The following is a 20062-nucleotide window of genomic DNA, read 5'->3' as shown; positions in this document are numbered from 1 at the left end:
ACTTACTCGTAAAATGGGAACTGGAAGTAACCCACATTGTTAATAGTGACTGAGGCAGAGGTGTCCTAACGCAGAGCCTGGGGCCCAGAAGTGGCCTTCCAAGCCACCGGAATCTGAGCCAGAGATAAAGTGCAGTGCTTGGTATTTAGATTGTGGTCTAAAGAGCAAACAGAATTCTGCTGAACTCAGGGCTGTGATCAGAGGGGTGGGGGAATAATGCCTCTGTCTGCTTTTTAAGAGATCCATTCTCAACAGCAGGCAGGGGGATCTTGTTGTCAGGAACTTGTCCTACACTCGAGTAGGACCTTGGTAGAGACGCTTGCCCAACTGGCATGTTCCCTCCCTCCTGGTCGATCGTTTGGGAGCTTCAAAAGCTTTCTTCTGCCCGAACATCACAGCGACCGATGCCAACAGACATCGGCATACTTAGGGATCCGCAGAGTCTTCGCTGCTTGCATGACAGACCTCAGCAACTCAGCATTTTGGCTAATCTACTTTATTTACATATAAACACACACGGAGCACTGCAACATGGCTCCCTCTCTCTCTAGCATCAGAGAGCAAAGAGAAAAAGAACAAAGGACAATAGTCCAACTTCATGGAACACAGTAACACAAACATCCTGTCTCCGTCACTTCCTACTCTGCGGAGTCAAAACATACACCGTCATGTGATAGACAGAAATCCCATGACTGCAATCATGGAGCAGGAATTCTAACACTTTTATCTCTGGCCTCAGTGCTAAGCACCACAGCACTGAGAACAAGGACAAGCCTTTGTCTGCTCTTTGAGAGTAAAAGGAGTGGTGTGTGTGTGTGTAAATGTTGCCCTTTCCTTTGCACAAATCCTTCAATGCAAACTAAAAGACAGGGCTTCCAGCCCTCTCCACCCAGCACTTGGATCAGGGGTAGGGGAGAAATGCTGCCTTTTACTCTCGCAGAAGGAGTTGTGCAACGTCAAATGCCCCGTTCCAAGCCACCCCATCCTTCTAACACAAGGAACTCTCTTCTGCTGCAATGTCTCCCAATTACTAGTATATGCATATGTTACGCACTAGTATATAATCACACCTGAGCCCTCATAGGTTGTCACCTTGGAAACCATAGCAGCAGAATATCAGTGCAACCACTGGACTCATTATTTGTAACTAGGTGTGCTGGAAACCTGAATTAAGCTTTATTGGTGGTTAAAATATTTGTGCAGTATTGACTTTCCAGAAGCTAGGCTGAGTAATAAATTGTGAGTCTCCATGGCTAAGAACCCAGTACCAGTTTTTTCCCATCATGCTATTAACCGCAATGCTGTATACAGCACTGATGTGATAGATTTCACCTGTCAAATCCAGCAAACATAGTTGTGTGGGTTCGGTGTCATATTGTATCAGGCTTAAATTCCGATATGCTTGAGAGACCAGTCCAAAGGGGGTTAAATCCTGTATCGCAAAAAGGACATACACAGATTTCATTTTCTGCCTTGGGAATGCAACCGGTAAATGTGATGACTTTATATAACTCCATCGATGAAAAATGACCAACCTGTGATGAGCAAAGAACGCTGGCAGAAAACACAAGAGCAGACACATAATTCACAAGCCAGACAGTGAGAGATAAGACGCAGAATGAAAATAAGTGTGTGCCTGCATGTGTCGCTGTAAAGGAGAGAGGGAGGGAGGTTGGGAGTTGAATGGAGGTGGGGAAGAACGAAAAGGCTTTACTAGAAGTGCACATTGCATGCTTGGCATTTAAAATTGTCGTTCATCTATAGCTACTACTAGGGTAGCATAAGTGTGCCAAAATTCTTTATCAAAGTGACAGGTCCTGCTTCCAGGCAAAAAATAAATAACAGGAGCGATTAAAAGCATTGATACAGAACATCAGCCTTTAAAACCAATTACCTTTGTTTCATGTCACAGAATGCAAGACATGCACACACATTGAACAGAGCTGTTCTAGGTATGCACAGACCGCATCACAGTCCTGAGGAAATTGCTCATAATTGGATTGCAGTGTAAGATCAGTTCCCTTTAAATAAGAATAAAATACCGCGAGTCACCATGCCACACAAAAATGGATATGCTCTAGTCAAAGCTGCCTTCTGTCATCAGGCCATTTGGACATCCAGCTTAACATTGTCTGCACTGATTGGTAGAAGCTCTCCAGGTTTTTACATAGAATCATACAATTGGAAGGGATGCTGAGGGTCATCCAGGTCAACCCCCTGCAATGCAGGGATCTCAACTAAAGCACCCATAACAGATGGTCATCTGACCTCTGCTTAAAAACCTCCAAAGGAAGGAGAGTCCAAGGGTCTTTCCTGGGCCTATTTGGAAATACCTAGGGACCTTCTGCTTAGGCTCTGATGTATAACACATTCCCCACTTCAAAACAAACTTAGTATTTAAATTGGAATGTTAAGCATTTGGTTAACACTCTTCAATTGAAATATTGTTGGTCAAAAAAAAAGGTTTGAAAACAGTTTCTCCATGTGAACCAGGAAGTGACCTCTCCAGATAGCGGAACAACTCTTCTTTTTTATATCTCTGCAGCTGCGATCTCCTGGGTGACACGGATGCTGTTGGACAGCTGAATGTGCATGCATACTCCATCTACTTCCTTCCCTCCCACCCCGCCTGTGTGGTCCCAGGCACTGGCAACCCACGCTACACCACATTGTCTCACCACCATTGATGAGAAGAGCCTTTACCAAAGGTGTCATGGGGTTTGTAGACACTTGAACTCAGGACGCAAGGGAGAAACATGCCAAGAGGAAGGCACGCTTGGCAAATCCACACCGTGATCAACTCCCTCCCAAAAACCAATGTTCCCCTTGTGGAAGGACGTGTGGATCCAGAATTGGCCTCCATAGTCACTTATGGACTCATTGTTAAAATCATGTTTATGGAAGACAATCTTACTCGGCTACGAGTGATCGCCAAAGAAGAAGAAGAAGTCAGCTTAGGAAAATACATGGGAAGCTACTGTTCATCCATTGACTCTAGTATTGCCCACACTCACTGGTCACAGGTCTCCAGGCTTCAAGCAAGTCTCTCTCCCAGCCCTGTCTGGAAATGCCAGCGACCGAACCTGAGATCTCCTGCATGCAAGCAGACACTATACCACTGAGCTCTGGCCCTAACTTCTGCACAGGGAAGAGAGAGCACCATCGTGTGCTTCACCTGAGGCAGGATCAGCTGCTGAGAACTACTTTGGATTTCCTATTGATCTCCTTAACTGTCCCCTGATGACCCAAAGGTTCATTCCTTATAGTGTGAGATAGAACCAGCCATCCAGATCAGGGTTCAGTTCCTGCCCTGAGTTTGCCTTAGCTTTAACGAAGCTTGCCAGAGAGATTTCTGCAAGAGCCTCAAGGTGTTTCATTGCTGTCAATTCAGCCTGAAACCCTTTCTGCTTCAGCGCGTGCCTTCCTCCGCTCTGCTTCGGGTGTTACTGTGGTGCTTCTGCAAATAATTCTACAAATCAAGAGCTGTAGGGAAGAGTTTTCAAAGACAAACAACGTAAAACAATACTCCAAACAGACTTCTTGAATGAATGCTTCATATAGCAAAGAGGGGGAACTCAACAAAAAGCCCAGCATGTAAGAACAAAACAAAATGATGGTGTTCATTTCAGTTGGTTCAGAATGTGACTGACAGAGTTAGGGAAGACAGTCGGCATTTGTAATACATTTATTACATCAGTGGTTGCTGGTGCCTTTCCGGACCCAATCCAAAGGGCTGGTTTTAAAGCCATTGAAAGCCCTAAACATCTCAGGACCAGGCTGTTGAGCTACTTGCACCCATAATTTCCTGCCCTCTTCTTAAGATCAGCTTTCCCACTCCCTAGGTCAGTAAAGTGAGAGGCCAGGAAGGAGAGATAGTGGTGGTTGATAGGTTTGTAAGAAGGCGGGCAGGAGGGGGCTGGCTGAGGGCAGAGTGAGACTGGTTGGGCTGTGCTCCATTTGTGCTAGTGGACCAGCCTCCACTGGGAAGAAGTCCTTCTCTAGGGTGACTGTGGCGCTCCCTTCCACTGGACCAGCATCAAATCTTTACATTTCAGGCTCTGCAGAACAGCCTGAAGACACCTTTCTTTCAACTAGCCTCTCAGGCATGATGTTTGTTAGTTGGATGATAGCCGGTTATGTTCTCTCTCTGCTTCTGTACTGTTTTGCATCAAGTGTTGATCTGGAGTTGTTTTAATGTTTTACATTTTGCAGTGTTGCGCTGCCCTTAAATCTGTCGTCTTGTTTGTAAGCCACTTGGGATGGACCTTTCCCCAGAAAGGCAGCCTAAAACTATTTAAAACAAACAAATTATCTGTGTTCATTAGAGCCACAAATGCACTTTATGCTTGTGTGTATGAAATGTGCACCAGCTGCCCTAAACGTACCAATTGCTAGATTTATAGGACTTTGAAAAACTTCAGAGAACTTCAAGTGGATAATCCCACAACACACAAGGTAATGCTGACTACCAGTTTAGAAGAGTATTCGACAAATTCATGGAGTATCATCAATGACTACTAGTCACAATGGCTGTGCTCTACCTCTGTTTATATTCATGCCTCTGAACACCCGTTGCTGGGAATCGCAAGAGGGAAGAACGCTGTTGCACTCAGATCCTGCTTCTGGGCTTCCATAGGCATTTGGTTGGCCACAGTGAGAACAGGATGCTGGACTAGATGGGCCATTGGCCTGATCCTGCAGGGCCCACACACACATGGAGAGCAAATGTCACCAGATGAGGGCCAAAAGTAGCAATCAAAACTCATCTGCTCTCAGTAATGGAAATATTGCTTTTAATTCCTCCACATACAAACAAAAAGGATGAGGCCAGTGAATCTACAGCAAATCATCCTACAGTTCTGTGGGTGGATTCAGTTGTAGGAGAGCCGCAGAAATGTCTTTAAGCCAGATTATTTACTTCTCGAGGCTCACATTGACTATACAGTGTGGGCTTGTGGGTTTAGTTTCATAAACAGTGTAGGTTTAGTGTCTACTCTCATACAGAAGTCCTAAGCTGGGCATGGGTGGATAGATTTGGGGGGGGGGTTTGAGCAAGAGTGAATAATTGTATGTGTTTATTATACTAAGTGTATCAGTCTATGCTAGCAATATTTGATACTCAACCACACTTTGAAAAAAACCAGATCCCATTAGTAGACTGAATAATTTATCAGGTTATACAACAGAGTTTAATTGATGGTTGCATCGCTTGCCTAGATGTTACAATTATTTAATGCTTTTGTACCATGCTGATGTGGAGAATATTCTTACAGTTGGGGTTCAATTTCAAAAGCCAGCTCCACGAGAATTAAATAGGCATCCTGGAAAGGAGACAGTCTCACCATTGTCCACCACATCAAAGATCCTTTCAGTACCAAATACCTTTACTTTTGGAGACCTGGGCAAAAAGCAAAACACAGATGCTATGCATAAATGCCTGCATGAAAATAAATGCAGATGGAAGAAAAATCCTAGCATACAAAATAACTAGCCACACAATCCTATGCACATCTCATCAGAAGAAAACTCCTTTGTATCCAGTGAGGTTTTTGCATCAGGTAAGTGAGCACAGACTTGCAGATAGTGTTGATTTACCCCCACCCCCAAGCTACTACTTGGCAATTATCAGAGACAGGCTTTGAAGCGCTTAAATCTCTCTCCATTGATATCAGTGGGTCTTAAACTGTTCTTAATTTTGGTTGGTTTGTGGCTGGCATGTTCTATCTAGTACATGCTGGGCGGGGGGGGGGAGAGATACTATATTTTAAAATGTGCAATCAATCCTCTTTTATACTCCATGTTTTTTTTAACAATATCCTTGTTAGCTGAAGAGGCAGCTAGAGGAGCGAGAGCTGGAGTCAAACCACATCCGGAAGGCCATTGGTTATTTCTTCCTGCAACAGAACCATAAGTTTCAGCACTGCATTCAAATTCTTGAATTAAAGACCAAGGTTGAAACAGTCCCATTCACACTCTGTCACTCATACACACTTTTTTTTTTGTAGTTCTCATAACTCATCCTGCAGAGATAATCCTTACTAATCCCTAAATTAGTTTGGTATTAGCAAGATTTGGTACACTTTTGCTTATGTCAGGCCTTAAAATTAATAGCATAACAAGTAAAATCTATGTAATTTAGGTATCTTCAGGCTTTTCAGATGCAAATCATTTTTAAACATTTACTATACATTTGCATGGTGGGTAGTGCTCCTGTTGTGACCCACTTTGGATCAAGTCATGACCCCCTAGTGGGTCCAGACCCACCAGCTTAAGATCACTAATGCAGTTGACGTATGTCACAGGTAGATCAACGTAATTTGCAACAAAATACTGGCCTACAAGCGGAAGATTTCCCGCTGCTGCATTGAAAGAGATGGTCAAACACCTTCAATTAGTTGTAAATCTAAAGCAGCTCTATACTAACATCACACCAGGGCTGGAAATACACCGCATGTATTCTGACAGAAAATCTGCCATGCCCAATGTCTACACAGCCAGGGAAGGGAAGATAAAGGCACAAATACAGAAAATACAAAAATGGCAGAAAATGAAGGACACACTCACAGCTTCTTTGGAAATGGTGCCAATGCCCACCAATCTGAGACTCTGTTGATAATGATGCCCTCAACTCACAGACATGAGCATGCAAGCCCAATGCCCTTGTTTGCATCACCCCTCACACACAGCTCCCAATGTTTCAGCTTAGAATTGCTGCTGTCTGTGGATCTGTCTGCTGTGCTCGTTGTTGTCTGAGGTTTTAATGTAGTTGCTGTAAACCACCCTGGATTTTTTTAAAAAATTATCTTTATTGAGTTTATAAACAAAGAAAATAAGAAGAAGAAAGAAAATACAAATAGCAAAGAATTTCCCATAAAGGAAAAAGGTAGAATTTAAGTTTACAAACTGCTCCTATCTGTGTTCCAATTCAATTAATCGTTGCTACCTACATATAATTTAATATGTCCATATACAATGTAACAAACAGAAATAAAAAGGAATGTGAATACTTCCGATTAAGTCGATGATACTATTCCTGCTGTAACCATTAGATCCATATACTGTCTTCCTACTTATATCCATTATTTAATTTCATTATTGTTTTTTGTATTAATACCATATATTGTTACTCATTCTTCTAGCGTCAGAAAGCCTCTACTATTGCAGTATCCCTGGAGATATTCTCTCACCATTTTCCACTCCTTGTCTACCTCCTTTTTTGAGGCTCCTCTCACTGGTTCCATTTTTTTCGCTAACATTAGATATTCTACCATTTTAGCTTGCCATTCTATCTTGGTTGGAATTTTAACTGATGGAAGAGGGTTTTGAAATGAAATGAAATGAATAAACATGCTCCTTCATGGTGCTTTTCACTTTCCACCAACAGTTCTGCCCTATTTGGATTGTTCTGATGGACTATATTCATGGATGGATCTGGTCCCCATGAGCATTTTCCTGCTGGCGTATCAGGGAGCTCCGTTGGCCTATGTGCCTGGCATTCTGCTTACATAATAGGGATTCTTCAAAATCCCCGAACCCTTCAGCCTGCATAACTCTAGAACAGGATTGCTCCTTTAATCTAACTTGATTAGGCACAACGGTTGCCATAAAAAATGGTAATACTCCCAAGGCTTTTTTCCTCCCAATATATTTTTTGAAGATTTTTTTTTAATGGTAAATGCTCACTGATTTTTTTATATATCCAGGGAAAGAGTCGAGATTGAATAAAACTGCTTTGTAAAGACACAGTAAAAGTGGAGCTTTGGGACTTTCTAGATGGCAATTTCACTTTAATGCTTTTCAGTCAAACCAGCCAATTTATTTGCTTCAGAACTCCAAACGTCTGTAGTGGGTACCCACAGAAATACACTTTCTATCTTTGGGAGCTGTCCCTCTCTTCTTTTGATATCAGCTTTATGCAACTTAGACGCAATGACTGATCCACACAATCTAACATCCTGTGGTCTCCAGGAGAGCATCCCTGGAACCACAGGAAGCACCAGATAAGCACCTTATGCCAGTGCTAGACCAATGGTCCATCTTGCTCAATATTGTCAGTACTATCCAGTCAGTACTGGAAGTGGCTCTCCAGGGTTTCAGGCAGGGGACAATCCCAGCCCTACCTGAAGTTATCAGGGATTGAACCTAGGTCCTTCTACATGCACAGCAAATGGTCTGCTAAATGGGAAGCAGAAGGTGTCTATAGGTCTGCTTGCCCCAGGCACTCTGGGTGGCTTCCAGCATATGTAAAAACATAATAAAATATTAAACATTAAAAACATCTCTCTACAAGGCTGCCTTCAGATGTCTTCTAAAAGTCTTACAGTAGTTTATCTGTTTGACATCTGGCTGGCGGGCATTCCACAGGGCAGGCTTCACTCCTGAGAAGGCCCTCTGCCGGGCTCCCTGTGACCTCACTTCTCACAGTGAGGGAACTGCCAGGAGGCCCTTGGTGCTGGATCTCTGTGTCCAGGCTGAATGCTGTAGGCAGAGACGCTCCTTCAGGTATACAGCACTGAGGCCATTTAAGGCTTTAAAGGTTAGTACCAGCACTTTGAATTGTGCTCGGAAATGTACTGGGAGCCAAAGTAGGTCTTTCAGGACCAGTGTTATATATGGTCCCAGCGGCCACTCCCAGTCACCAGTCTGGCTGCCGCATTCTGGATTAGTTGTAGTCACCTTCAAAGGTAGCCCCACACAGTAGTAGCCCAAGTGGGAGATAACCAAGGCAAATTCATCAGCCCCCCAGTTCTATTTTGAATTCCATAACTCACCTTCAACTGGATGGGGTTCTTTTTCTTGTTTACATTTTATACTTGCTACTGCTGATTTCTATCTATTTATGGTTTGTATAGTTGTTGTTTTTCTTGTACGAGTTTATCGTTCATTTTATATGTATCTTTATATTTATTTTATATTTTGCCTTGGGCCATATTTAATTGGAAAAGGCAGCTGATAAATGCCTATGTTGAAATTCCCTCCACTGCACAGTTATTAAAGGAAAAAATCTCTCTCCTTGGCTGCACCCAGTGACCCTCCATAAAATGCTTCCACTTGTTTACCCCCCAAGGTATTAATATATTGATTTCACCTACCTGTAAAAAACATTATGGATCTCCAGTTCTCCAATCACTTCAGTGCATGTTATTTCCTGTGCTGACAAGGATGTATTGAAATACCAGTTTGACTGCTCTTTCTGCTACAGAAGGAATGCTTCACTCCAGATGCTATTCACTATTTTTAGACACACCAGTGTGGGTGGGTTGGGGTGGCAGGAGATTTTTCAGTGCTGAGCCATTTCTTAATAATATATTGGGGTGGGGGCAGAGAGTTAAATAATTAATATTGAATGATATTGTTCTCCTTTGTAAATTTTAGAAAACAGAGTAGAAAAAATAATAAAGAGTGTAACTACATTTTGGTAATATATTTCAGAAGATAGCATTTTTTTATTAAAGAAGAACAACACACTAAAACCTACTGGGGCTAATATCTTATTTAATCTCAATCTTTGTGTTACATTTATTTCATTTATTTCAATTGGTACAGTTATTTCAGTGGGTCTACTACTCTGAATATGATTTACTCAGATACTACCCACCAGCGGGGCAGAATTCACCTAATGAGTCCCATCACTGGAAATCCGCAAAACAACTTCTGTTTGTGCCATGGTGTTTTCCCCCTCCTCCTGAAGTGGGCACCCCCACCGCCTGAAATTGCTTTGTGTCTGAGGGAAGGAAGAGGGAGGATTGTTCCATCTGGCAAGCTGAAATGTGTGTGCTGACAAAATGATTGGCATATTGCACTGTTAAATTCTTCCCACACTTTCAAGCAAAGCTTATGTATAGAAATTAAGGACATGTCCTTTCTATATGAATAATCTACTAGCTGATGGGATACAGCAAGGGAAGGGAACCTCAGGCCCAGGAGTCAAATTCAGCTTCACTATCCAGTCATTGGGACACACTCTGCACCCTTCTCAAATGCTTTTGCCTCACTAGAATGTGACTAGAATGCCTTTTGTCTGCCTGGGTAGAGGTGTGTGCACAGAAACCTACGAGTTTTGTGTGGTTGGAATGTAGTCTACTAAGCAAAGTAAAAAAAATTATTGCCCCACCTACCTTTGCCTTTGGCCCCACCCACTATTGGCATGCAGCTCCCAGAAACTTCCTCTTGGCCTGAAAAAGGTTCCAATTATTATTATTAGTAGGAGGAGGAGTAGGAGTGGTATTTCTCCCAAAGGAGTCAAGAGTGGCAAATGTCTTAAAACAATTCCACTACAGATACAGATTGAGAAAGATCTATACTCAAAAGGTTTACTGGAAGAGAAAGGTCATCAGTAAGTGCCGAAAATACAGTGGTACCTCGGATTAAGAACTTAATTCGTTCTGGAGGTCTGTTCTTAACCTGAAACTGTTCTTAACCTGAGGTACCACTTTAGGTAATGGCCAATGTCACCATGCCACCCCCACATGATTTCTGTTCTCATCCTGAAGCAAAGTTCTTAACCTGAGGTACTATTTCTGGGTTAGCGGAGTCTGTAACCTGAAGCGTTTGTAACCCAAGGTACCACTGTACATGTGCTAATATTTAACAGGAGTGAACTCCAAAGGGAAGGTGTCAGAACACCAGAGGCCTGATTCCTATATTGTGTGGAATGGCAATAAGATGGTGCCTGCAGGCGGTCCTCAGTGATCGATCAGGTATAGAAGGGGTGAGACACTCTATTTCAGGTATAGGATTTGGCAGAAGCCAGGCACACCGCTGCCAGGACAGATACATCCCTGGAAATCTCCCCTTTTCCAAGCTAACCACATCCAACCCACAGATGAATCGCTTTTTCATTGTTCTGCAGGCAATGCAGTTCCACTGGCAGAGTATTACACCAGCCAAACTCTGGCGAGAGGGCCCTCCATCTAGCATGCCAGTGACCTGCCTCAAGTTCTGCTGGCATACCAGAGCTATTACTGCTCTTGAAACCACCTCAGCCAGCAGAACTTGAGCAGAAGATTGCGCCCTTGATGAAGCAAATAATTTCTCAAAATTATGCTGCATATTTTGAAAGGGAATGATATGGCGATTTGATATGCTGCACTTTACCCAATTGCACACACTCCCCCCCTAATAATAAAGCAGAGTCACAGTGGTACAAATGCAATCAATCAGTTGCAAGTGTAAGAAATGCAATTAATTACTTCAATAATAACAACCAAAATTTTACTAAGTCGGCTGGGCTTCATTTCCAGCTCTATAAATCACTAGGACATCTCACACACATGCTGAATAAAAGAGATTAATCCATTTTGATAAATGTGCTAAAAGCAGGCCCCCCAGTTTTAAACAATGAACGTGTCAAAGAATTAGCAGGCTTTGGGAAACAACTGGGATCCATAAATTTTTGTTCAGATCTATCTCTGCAATCAGAGCTTTTACTTTCTCTATTTCTCTCTCTTTTTTTTAAAATAATATTTATTAATAGTTTCAGAATTACAGAAAAAAACAACAACACTACAATACATAAAAAGAAGAAAAAACGCAAAACATAAAAACCAATACACCAATACAGTGAATTATATATATATATATATATATATATATATATATATATGGAAAAAAAGAAAGACACAAATCCCATATAACTTCCATTTGCTTGTTTCATTGACCTCCTCGCACCTCCCTTTTTGTATTCTAGTTTAGTTAGTTATTTCAACAAATTCTTTCCATCTTTCTCAATTTTTATTAAATAATTTATCTTAACAATTTAACCTATTAATTAACTCGACAGATCCTTTCCATCTTTCCCCCTATTCTGTTATTCAAATTACCTTAATTTATTTAACCTTATCTTACCATAAAATACCTTAAAGCTTGAAACTTAATACTCATTTATACATAACCCCTGATATCATTTCTGCTAGAGTCATATAGTTTCATTCCAACATTTTCCCTAATATTCATTAATTTTAGGCTAATTCCCTAAATAAAAAGTTTTCTTTATAAATTTTCTTCCAATCTTCATCCAACGTCTCTTCTTCCTGGTCTCTGGTCGTGTCAGTCCTTACTGTCCATTCCATCTAGTCTATCAACCTGGAAGCCTTATGTCCGAGGCCCTTAAGTCTCTTCCATGTCCCTTCTGCAGATCTTCTTCTTCTTGTTTATACTTGCACTTTTCCTTGTCTTTTGTTGGTCTCTTTCTTAATTTCTTTCCTTTCTCGTTGAGGAGTAGGTCTCTGGGGGGTTCCAACCCAAAGTTATCTCCGTCTCCCTTCATCAAATCAGCCCATTCCCCACAGTCCCACTCCCCACAGTCATCAATATAATCCAAAAAATATTTGCAAGCATATTTCAAAGTCTCTCCAAAGTCAAAAGCCTCCTCAGCTCCAGACTCCCCCTGGCCCATTCCAACTTCAATCTTCATTTTTTATTTTTTTATTTAAATATTTATTGAAGTTTCAAAAAAAGGTTACAAAAATAGGAAAAAGAAAAGAAAAAAAAGAAAAAATACAAAATACAGAAAAATAAAAGCACTTAAAAACAAATCAATCTTTCCATGTCTTGTCTTTCATTTACTTGTTTCCCTGACCTCCTCACACCTCCCTTTTTTGTATTCCAATCCAGTTAGCTAATTCAGCAAATCCTTTCCCTCTTTGTTTTTATCCTAATCCTTTAACTTAATATATTGTAACTTTAGATTCTCACCTGTTAACAATCCATTTTTACATACTCCTTTGTAATATTGCTGCTAAAACCACGTAACTTCATTCTGACATCATTCTAACATTCATTAATTTTACAGTATTTCTGTAAATAGTCTTTAAATTTCTTCCAATCTTCTTCCACCAACTCTTCTCCCTGGTCTCGGATTCTGCCAGTCATTTCCGCCAGTTCCATGTAGTCCATCATCTGCCATTCTTCCAGGGTGGGTAGATCTTGTGTCTTCCAATACTTTGCAATAAGTATTCTTGCTGCTGTTGTAGCATACATAAAAAAAGTTCTATCCTTCTTTGGCACCAATTGGCCAACCATGCGCAGGAGAAAGGCCTCTGGTTTCTTCAGAAAGGTATATTTAAATACCTTTTTCATTTCATTATAGATCATCTCCCAGAAAGCCTTAATCCTTGGGCACGTCCACCAAAGGTGAAAGAATGTGCCTTCAATTTCTTTACATTTCCAACATTTATTATCGGGCAAATGATAGATTTTTGTAAGCTTGACTGGTGTCATGTACCACCTGTATATCATTTTCATAATATTCTCTCTTAAGGCATTATGTGCCGTAAACTTCATACCTGTGGTCCATAACTGTTCCCAGTCAGCCATCATTATGTTATGTCCAACATCTTGTGCCCATTTAATCATAGCAGATTTCACCGTTTCATCCTGAGTATTCCATTTCAACAACAAGTTATACATCTTTGACAAAATCTTGGTTTTGGGTTCTAACAGTTCTGTTTCCAATTTTGATTTTTCCACCTGGAAGCCAATTTTCTTGTCCAAATTATATGCCTCCATTATCTGATAATAATGAAGCCAATCTCGCACTTTATTTTTTAGTTTTTCAAAACTCTGCAATTTCAATTTGTCTCCTTCTTGTTCCAAAATTTCCCAATATTTCGGCCATTTGGCCTCCATATTGAGCTTTTTCAAAGCTTTCGCTTCCATCGGTGACAACCACCTTGGGGTTTTATTTTCAAGTAGGTCCTTGTATCTTATCCAGACATTAAACAATGCTTTCCTGACAATATGATTTTTAAATGCTTTATGTGCTTTGACCTTGTCATACCACAAATATGCATGCCATCCAAATACATTATTAAAACCTTCTAAATCCAAAATGTCTGTGTTTTCAAGAAGTAGCCACTCTTTCAGCCAGCAAAAAGCTGCTGATTCATAATAAAGTTTAAGGTCTGGCAGGGCAAATCCACCTCTTTCCTTTGCGTCCGTTAGTATTTTAAATTTTATTCTAGGCTTCTTGCCCTGCCAGACAAATCTAGAAATATCTCTCTGCCACTTCTTGAAACAATCCATTTTGTCCAAAACTTGCAATGTTTGAAACAAGAACAACATTCTAGGCAATACATTCATTTTTATCACAGCAATACGGCCTAGCAGTGAAAGCTTCAAATTTGACCAAATTTCTAAATCTTTTTTCACTTCAGTCCAGCATTTTTCATAATTGTCTTTAAATAAGTTCCCATTTTTAGCTGTCATGTTAATCCCCAGGTATTTCACTTTCTTAACCACTGTTGAACCTGTCTCATTCTGAAACCTCTCTCTCTCAATCGCTGTTAAATTTTTCTCTAAAAACCTTTGTTTTTAACTTATTCAGTTTAAATCCTGCAACCTGACCAAATTCTTGAATCAGTTCCAAAACTCTTTTGGTACTAGATTCTGGCTCCTGTAATGTCAATACTAAGTCATCTGCAAATGCTCTCAATTTGTACTGTTTAGCTCCGACTTGTATACCTTTAACCAACTGGTCCCTTCTAATCATATTCAACAGGACCTCCAGGACCGATATAAAAAGCAATGGGGAGATTGGGCAACCTTGTCGTGTCCCTTTTTCTATCTTAAATTCCTCCGTCACCACGTTGTTAACAATTAATTTAGCCTTTTGTTCTGAATAAATTGCACTTATACCGTTTCCAAAGCTTTGACCTACCCCCATCCAACTTCAATCTTCAAAAACAATGGCTTATGCTCCTGTGGGGCCTTGGGCCTCTCCATTTGTATTATTTGAGGTGCAACCGCAGCCTCCTCCATTGGCTTCTGCACTTGTCCAATCAATACAGGTTCCTGAGTTGGACCCTGGATGATTTCTGTATCACTATTCACTAATTGTCCACAGTTATTGGCCACAACAGTCATCAAATCCATTTTCTCATTCATCAGATCCATCTTCTCATGCATCTGTTCCAACAAAGCACTTGTCTTGCATAGAGCAAGCACCAAAACTTCCTTCCAGCTCATATTTAGTCAAGGTCAAAAGGGCTAATCCCACGATCTTAATCTCACAGCTGTGGCTGCAGCAACAATTTAGCAAGCTCCCTCTAGAGGAGACAGTTTCTATTTGTATCCATCTTTTTAAGGCAAGTCCAACAAAGAAAAATTACTTTCATTTTTTCAGATATTTTGTTTCTTTAGAATGCAAAAGGCAACACTGGAATCAGTTTATTTCTCTTCTTTAACTATCTGTCAAAATATTCCATTCACAGTCAATGAACCTCTCCAACAATTTCTGTCTCTGACACCCCGTTCCCAGGTTAGAGATGGTGGAAACTTATCTTTCTTCACTCCCTCTCCTGCAGGCGTTACACAAAGTCCCCCCCCCCTTTTCTCCTGCTTCCAGGGGGGTTTCAGTAGTTGTAAATGAAGGAAATTTAGGCTTTTTTAACGACTTTCCAGGCTTTAGCTTACAAGGTTTTTGCTTCAGTCTATATACAAAAAGCGGAAGGCGGACTTCCTGTTTTGAACCTTCCCGCTTCGATGTCAAATTAAGATATTTCTTGATCCAATTTTCCGTTTCTACTCACGGGTACTTGTTTTAGATCCAATTGTCCACAGGAAAAAGTCAGCGCTCTCCGGCGATTGCTGTGCAGCTTCACTCCGTGAAAGTAGCAGTCAGTTCGCAGCACCGCGCCGCTCACCCCACTTCACTCCAGAATCCCAAAAAGGGGTTCCCCGTGAGTAGGGGGGGCGCTCCAGGTGCCCTGCCGAACCCCACGTTCCCAGGCTTCCTCCACCTGGGATTTCTAGCGGGTCCCCACCTTTGCCGCGGCGGGAAGACCCAGTTTCCACGGAGCCAGTTCCTCCAGTCGGAGGAACTCCGCCATTCACCGATAGCGCTGACCCCGAAGTCTCCTACTTTCTCTATTTCTCGCGATATAAAGAAGCTTGAATTTTCAGGATTCCAACAAAATTCTTACACCTTGGGTGGTGCTGAAGCTTTTTGCAGGATCAGTACCTCTGAAAATGGATTCAATACCTTGCAGGTGAGTGCCTTAGAGGACATATGGCATAAGACAGGCACCCCCAAACTCAGCCCTCCCGATGTTTTGGGACTACAACTCCCCTCATCCCTAGCTAAAAGGACCAGTGGTCAGGGATGATGGGAATTGTAACCCCAAAACATCGGGAGGGCTGAGTTTGGGGATGCCTGGCATAAGATAAGCTATAGTACTTATATAGGATTCAAAGGGCAAGATGGGCAGGCTGAAGTGCTAGAGAGGTTTATGGCTGACTAGCAGGTGAAAGTCAATTCCATATGAGTGGATCATGAGAAAAAGACAAGGGTAGGCAAGGCTGGCCCAAGACATTTTGGCAACTGAGGCAAACAAAAAAATGGTGCCAGGGAAAAAGGGGTGGATGAAGATCTACATCAGGAACAGGCAAGGAATAAAAATCTACACTGAAAACAGCCTTCTCTACTTGACCAGAAGAGAAGACCTAAAGCATGGTGAGGACTCTATATATGCAATTATTTGCACTGGAATCACACCACCTTATATTTTGGAGTTAAGTTGTAGCATTGTTGGAAAGTCTGCATTTGTCTGGAGGCTTTAGGAAATGAACAACTGTTGTCACTTGTGGGTTCCAGATAAGGACTTGCTGAAACACATTCTGTGTTTCACAAAGAACATCACTCACTTCCTGCAACCTCCCTTTCAATGATTGGGAGGAGGCTGCAAAAAGGGGCAAAATGATCATTCAGAGTGAGGGCAGGATGTGTTGCTATCCCTCTGCTCTAGCTTTGTAATGTGATCACATATACTTATCCTGGTTTCATGATGTCATAAAGTCCAATCTCATTGGCTGTTTGATGTAGTGAGCCCTCGGATTGCCTCTAGAAGAAGCACTTTTTTGCTTTGTTTCAAAAGAAAAAAATGGCACTAAAGCTGCAGTTCAGCTGCAAATAGCAACATGGAAAGAAAGAAAGAAAGAAAGAAAGAAAGAAAGAAAGAGAAAGAAAGAAAGAAAGAAAGAAAGAAAGCAGCAGGAGTAGATCTACTTAATTTCCTGAATTCTCACTGGTGAAAAGCCCAGCCATTTTTCAAACAAAAGCTGTATCTAGGTGACCCATTTTTCCACCACTGCAAAAATACTTTAAAAGGTTTTTCTGGGAGCCCACGCAAAGGAGAAAAACTGGGTCTTTTTAATTTCCTGGTGGATAGAATGCCATTGGTAGAATCCCTTACTGAACTGTTTGCAAATGCCACTGCTTTATAGAGAAGTATCAAAGCCGAGTCGTGTAGAGGTGAGTTATGTGACTCATTCAGACTTCTTTAAATGAAAGAAAAGAAACCAAGTGAAAACCATTTCCTTCCCCATTTCCTTCCCAAGTCTGTCCCCTTGTCAAACAGTACACATATTCTTTTCCCCCGTCCTGAAATATTTCTCTACTCTCTTGACACAATGCATTTCAAATGTGAGGAGGAGCTACATCGATGTTCTAACGCCCTGACTATTCCATCTTATCTATGGGGTGAGCAGTATGAAGTGTCGTCGTGTGAAGGTCCTAACAAGCGCAGTTTTAAATTGCAACCTTTTCTTCTACTTGCCACAATGCTTGTCAGTGGATTAGATTAATGTGAAGTCATTTCCTGTTCTCATTACTGCCTTTGTTAGGGGAATGAAGTACCTGAATCTTAATTCCCCCAAGCATTGTCAGAAATGGACTGGTGGTCTCGCTTTTTTCATATTTCAAAGCTTGATTGAAATAACCCCATCATTCTTTTTCTTTTTTTGACAAGGAACAGAGCGGCTACCGTGTTAAAATCATTTACTTCAACAGTCTCTCTTACTGCAGTACATTTGTTATGCTAAGTGTGAGGCCTTGCCAGTTGATTGGCTTATTGTAAGGTGAATGTGATTATTTCAGGGGATCCAAACCATGTTATATTCTGATACAGTGAATTCATGTGTGCTATGCTGGAAATGGACCTCTTTTTTCAGCAGGGTGAGGGGTGGGTGGGTGAGAATCACACAACCTGACTGAAGTGGTAACAAAGGGGACTTTTTTTGACATCAGGTGACCCTTAGGAGTAAAGCCTTAAATTCTCCTTCATGGTGGATGGGTTAAAAGGGTGGTGCAAGGAGGCCCTGTGAGCTGGCTAAATTCTTACACAGTTTGGAGTCAGGGGATATCTATTTGTAATAGCAGAGGATTCTCTTTCAACTTTTTCATTTCTTTTAAAAACTGATTTTGCTGCTGTGGTAAAGCAATGGAAGCAATTTACCTCCTATCCACAGCCATTTCCCATTGAAATCAATGGGATACATCAGCCTTTTGTTATTACTCCATCCTATGCTCAAGTTGTAGATATGTGTGAATAAAACCATATACAGTTGTACCTTGGAAGCCGAACAGAATCCGTTCCAGAAGTCCGTTCGACTTCCAAAATGTTCAAAAACTAAAGCATAGGAAGTTTGGGTTCCAAAGAACGTTTGCAAACCAGAACACTCACTTCTGGGTTTGCGACGTTTGGGAACTAAGCTGTTCGACTTTCTGAAGGAATGGGTTTCCCAAACCCCAAAACTGACTCTGTAAGCAGTTTTTAAACTGCACCAAAATCCCCATTTCTCCTTAGCTAAAATGCATAAACTTTAGCCGTTGAGCAAATGCAAAACAAGAACACAGCTCTCTCCCTTATCAGTTTGACGGCAAGACTGGCCTTGACTTTACCAGTAGAACAGACACAGACATATCTTATGTCCTGACCACAAATGACACAGAGACCCAAGTCTGTGACTAACGCCAGAGCATGTTCTCGGAAGTAGCGACCTCTTGCTCCAAGATAGGAGTAGGAACAGGAATATCCTTTTATGGTCAGAAGTACAGGAAGGAAGATCCTTTTATGGTTGAGAGTACCAGAGCAGGAACATATGTGATGTCAACCTGTGTACGTACGCCGACGTGGTTGGGCTCCTAGGGGAGGAGTGAGAGGGTGCCTGGAGGATATATAAACTGCATGAAACCTGTCATTTCTTTGGACTTGCTGTGGACTTGATCACGCAAGTGCCTTCTGCTATCCGGAGAGCAGAATAAACTCCTTCTTTGAATCAACCTCAGGTGTCGTTTGACTTCCTTCCTCCTGTCCCAGAGCAACGCAGACCCAATGGGTGAATTCCAATAAGGCTACATTTCAAGGTACAAAAGATACCACAGACTCCATTTCCCTTCATTCCAAGGAAACTGAATGCTGAGTCAGTGCTGGAAGTCCTGGGGTCTCTTGCTACTCAGAGATTCAGGTGTGCATAACAATTTTAACATATTCTTGGCAATGCTGGATATTGCTTTATGAACAATAATTTTAGGAAGTTTCAGCATTAAGTAAAGAAGAATGGCTAGGCATCACACATCTTCCAGACAGCCTTTGGGTTTGCTAGGTACCTTTATGTAACTGGAAAAATGAGTGGTGGCAGTCACATAGAATTGTGCCATTGTGAAAGCTGCATATTATTCTTTCTCTGTCCTTGTGCATGACATGTCACTCCAAGACAAAATCATGTTTCATAAGTCACTTGGCTGAGTTAGATCAGTGCCAAGACCACTGACACATAGAGGCAGTCAGATTTTTAACTCATCCGAAACAGCTGCAGTTTGCAAGAATCACAAAATTCTGAGGTGATGCCATGTTTATTAAGCACATCCTTGTTATCTCATTATAGCAAATAAGCTGCTAAGTACTTACAAGCTGCTTCCCTTTTAGATACACAGCAAGTAAGAAGATGTAATCGGAGGTGTAGACGTATCGATCCGTTTCCGTTACTCTACAGAAAATTGCTTTAGGCTAAATGCCAGCGTAGTTTAACCAGCTGCTCTTTTTCCTCATACAGATTGATCTGAGATCTTTCCTCTAACAGTAACACTGTCAATATGGAATTGATTCAGAACTCTCGCAATCCAATCTAAATTGGAGGAAGGATTATAAAGGGGACAAAAAGAGATTTTGTTCAGGACTCTAAATTAAAGTTATGCAAATGAACCCTTCACAAATGTGCTAATGACTTACATGCAAGCTTTAATAAAGCTGGAAGCCAATTTTAAACTCATTTTGTCTCCCCC

At 41.4% G+C, this 20062-nt stretch overlaps 1 long non-coding RNA gene across 1 annotated transcript; it reads left to right on the top strand.

The window, feature by feature from the left end:
- Positions 1-2939: 2939 nt before the first annotated feature.
- On the top strand, positions 2940-20049 carry LOC308481423. Its single transcript, XR_013988665.1, has 2 exons — positions 2940-3594; positions 19834-20049. It is a non-coding gene; the product is annotated as an uncharacterized lncRNA (long non-coding RNA).
- Positions 20050-20062: the final 13 nt, after the last annotated feature.

This window comes from Podarcis pityusensis (assembly GCF_964106645.2).
Source record: "Podarcis pityusensis genome assembly, chromosome: 7".
NCBI classification, from domain to species: Eukaryota; Metazoa; Chordata; class Lepidosauria; order Squamata; family Lacertidae; genus Podarcis; species Podarcis pityusensis.
Note: the sequence above shows the minus strand (reverse complement) of the source record. Positions and strands in the feature narration are given on the sequence as shown.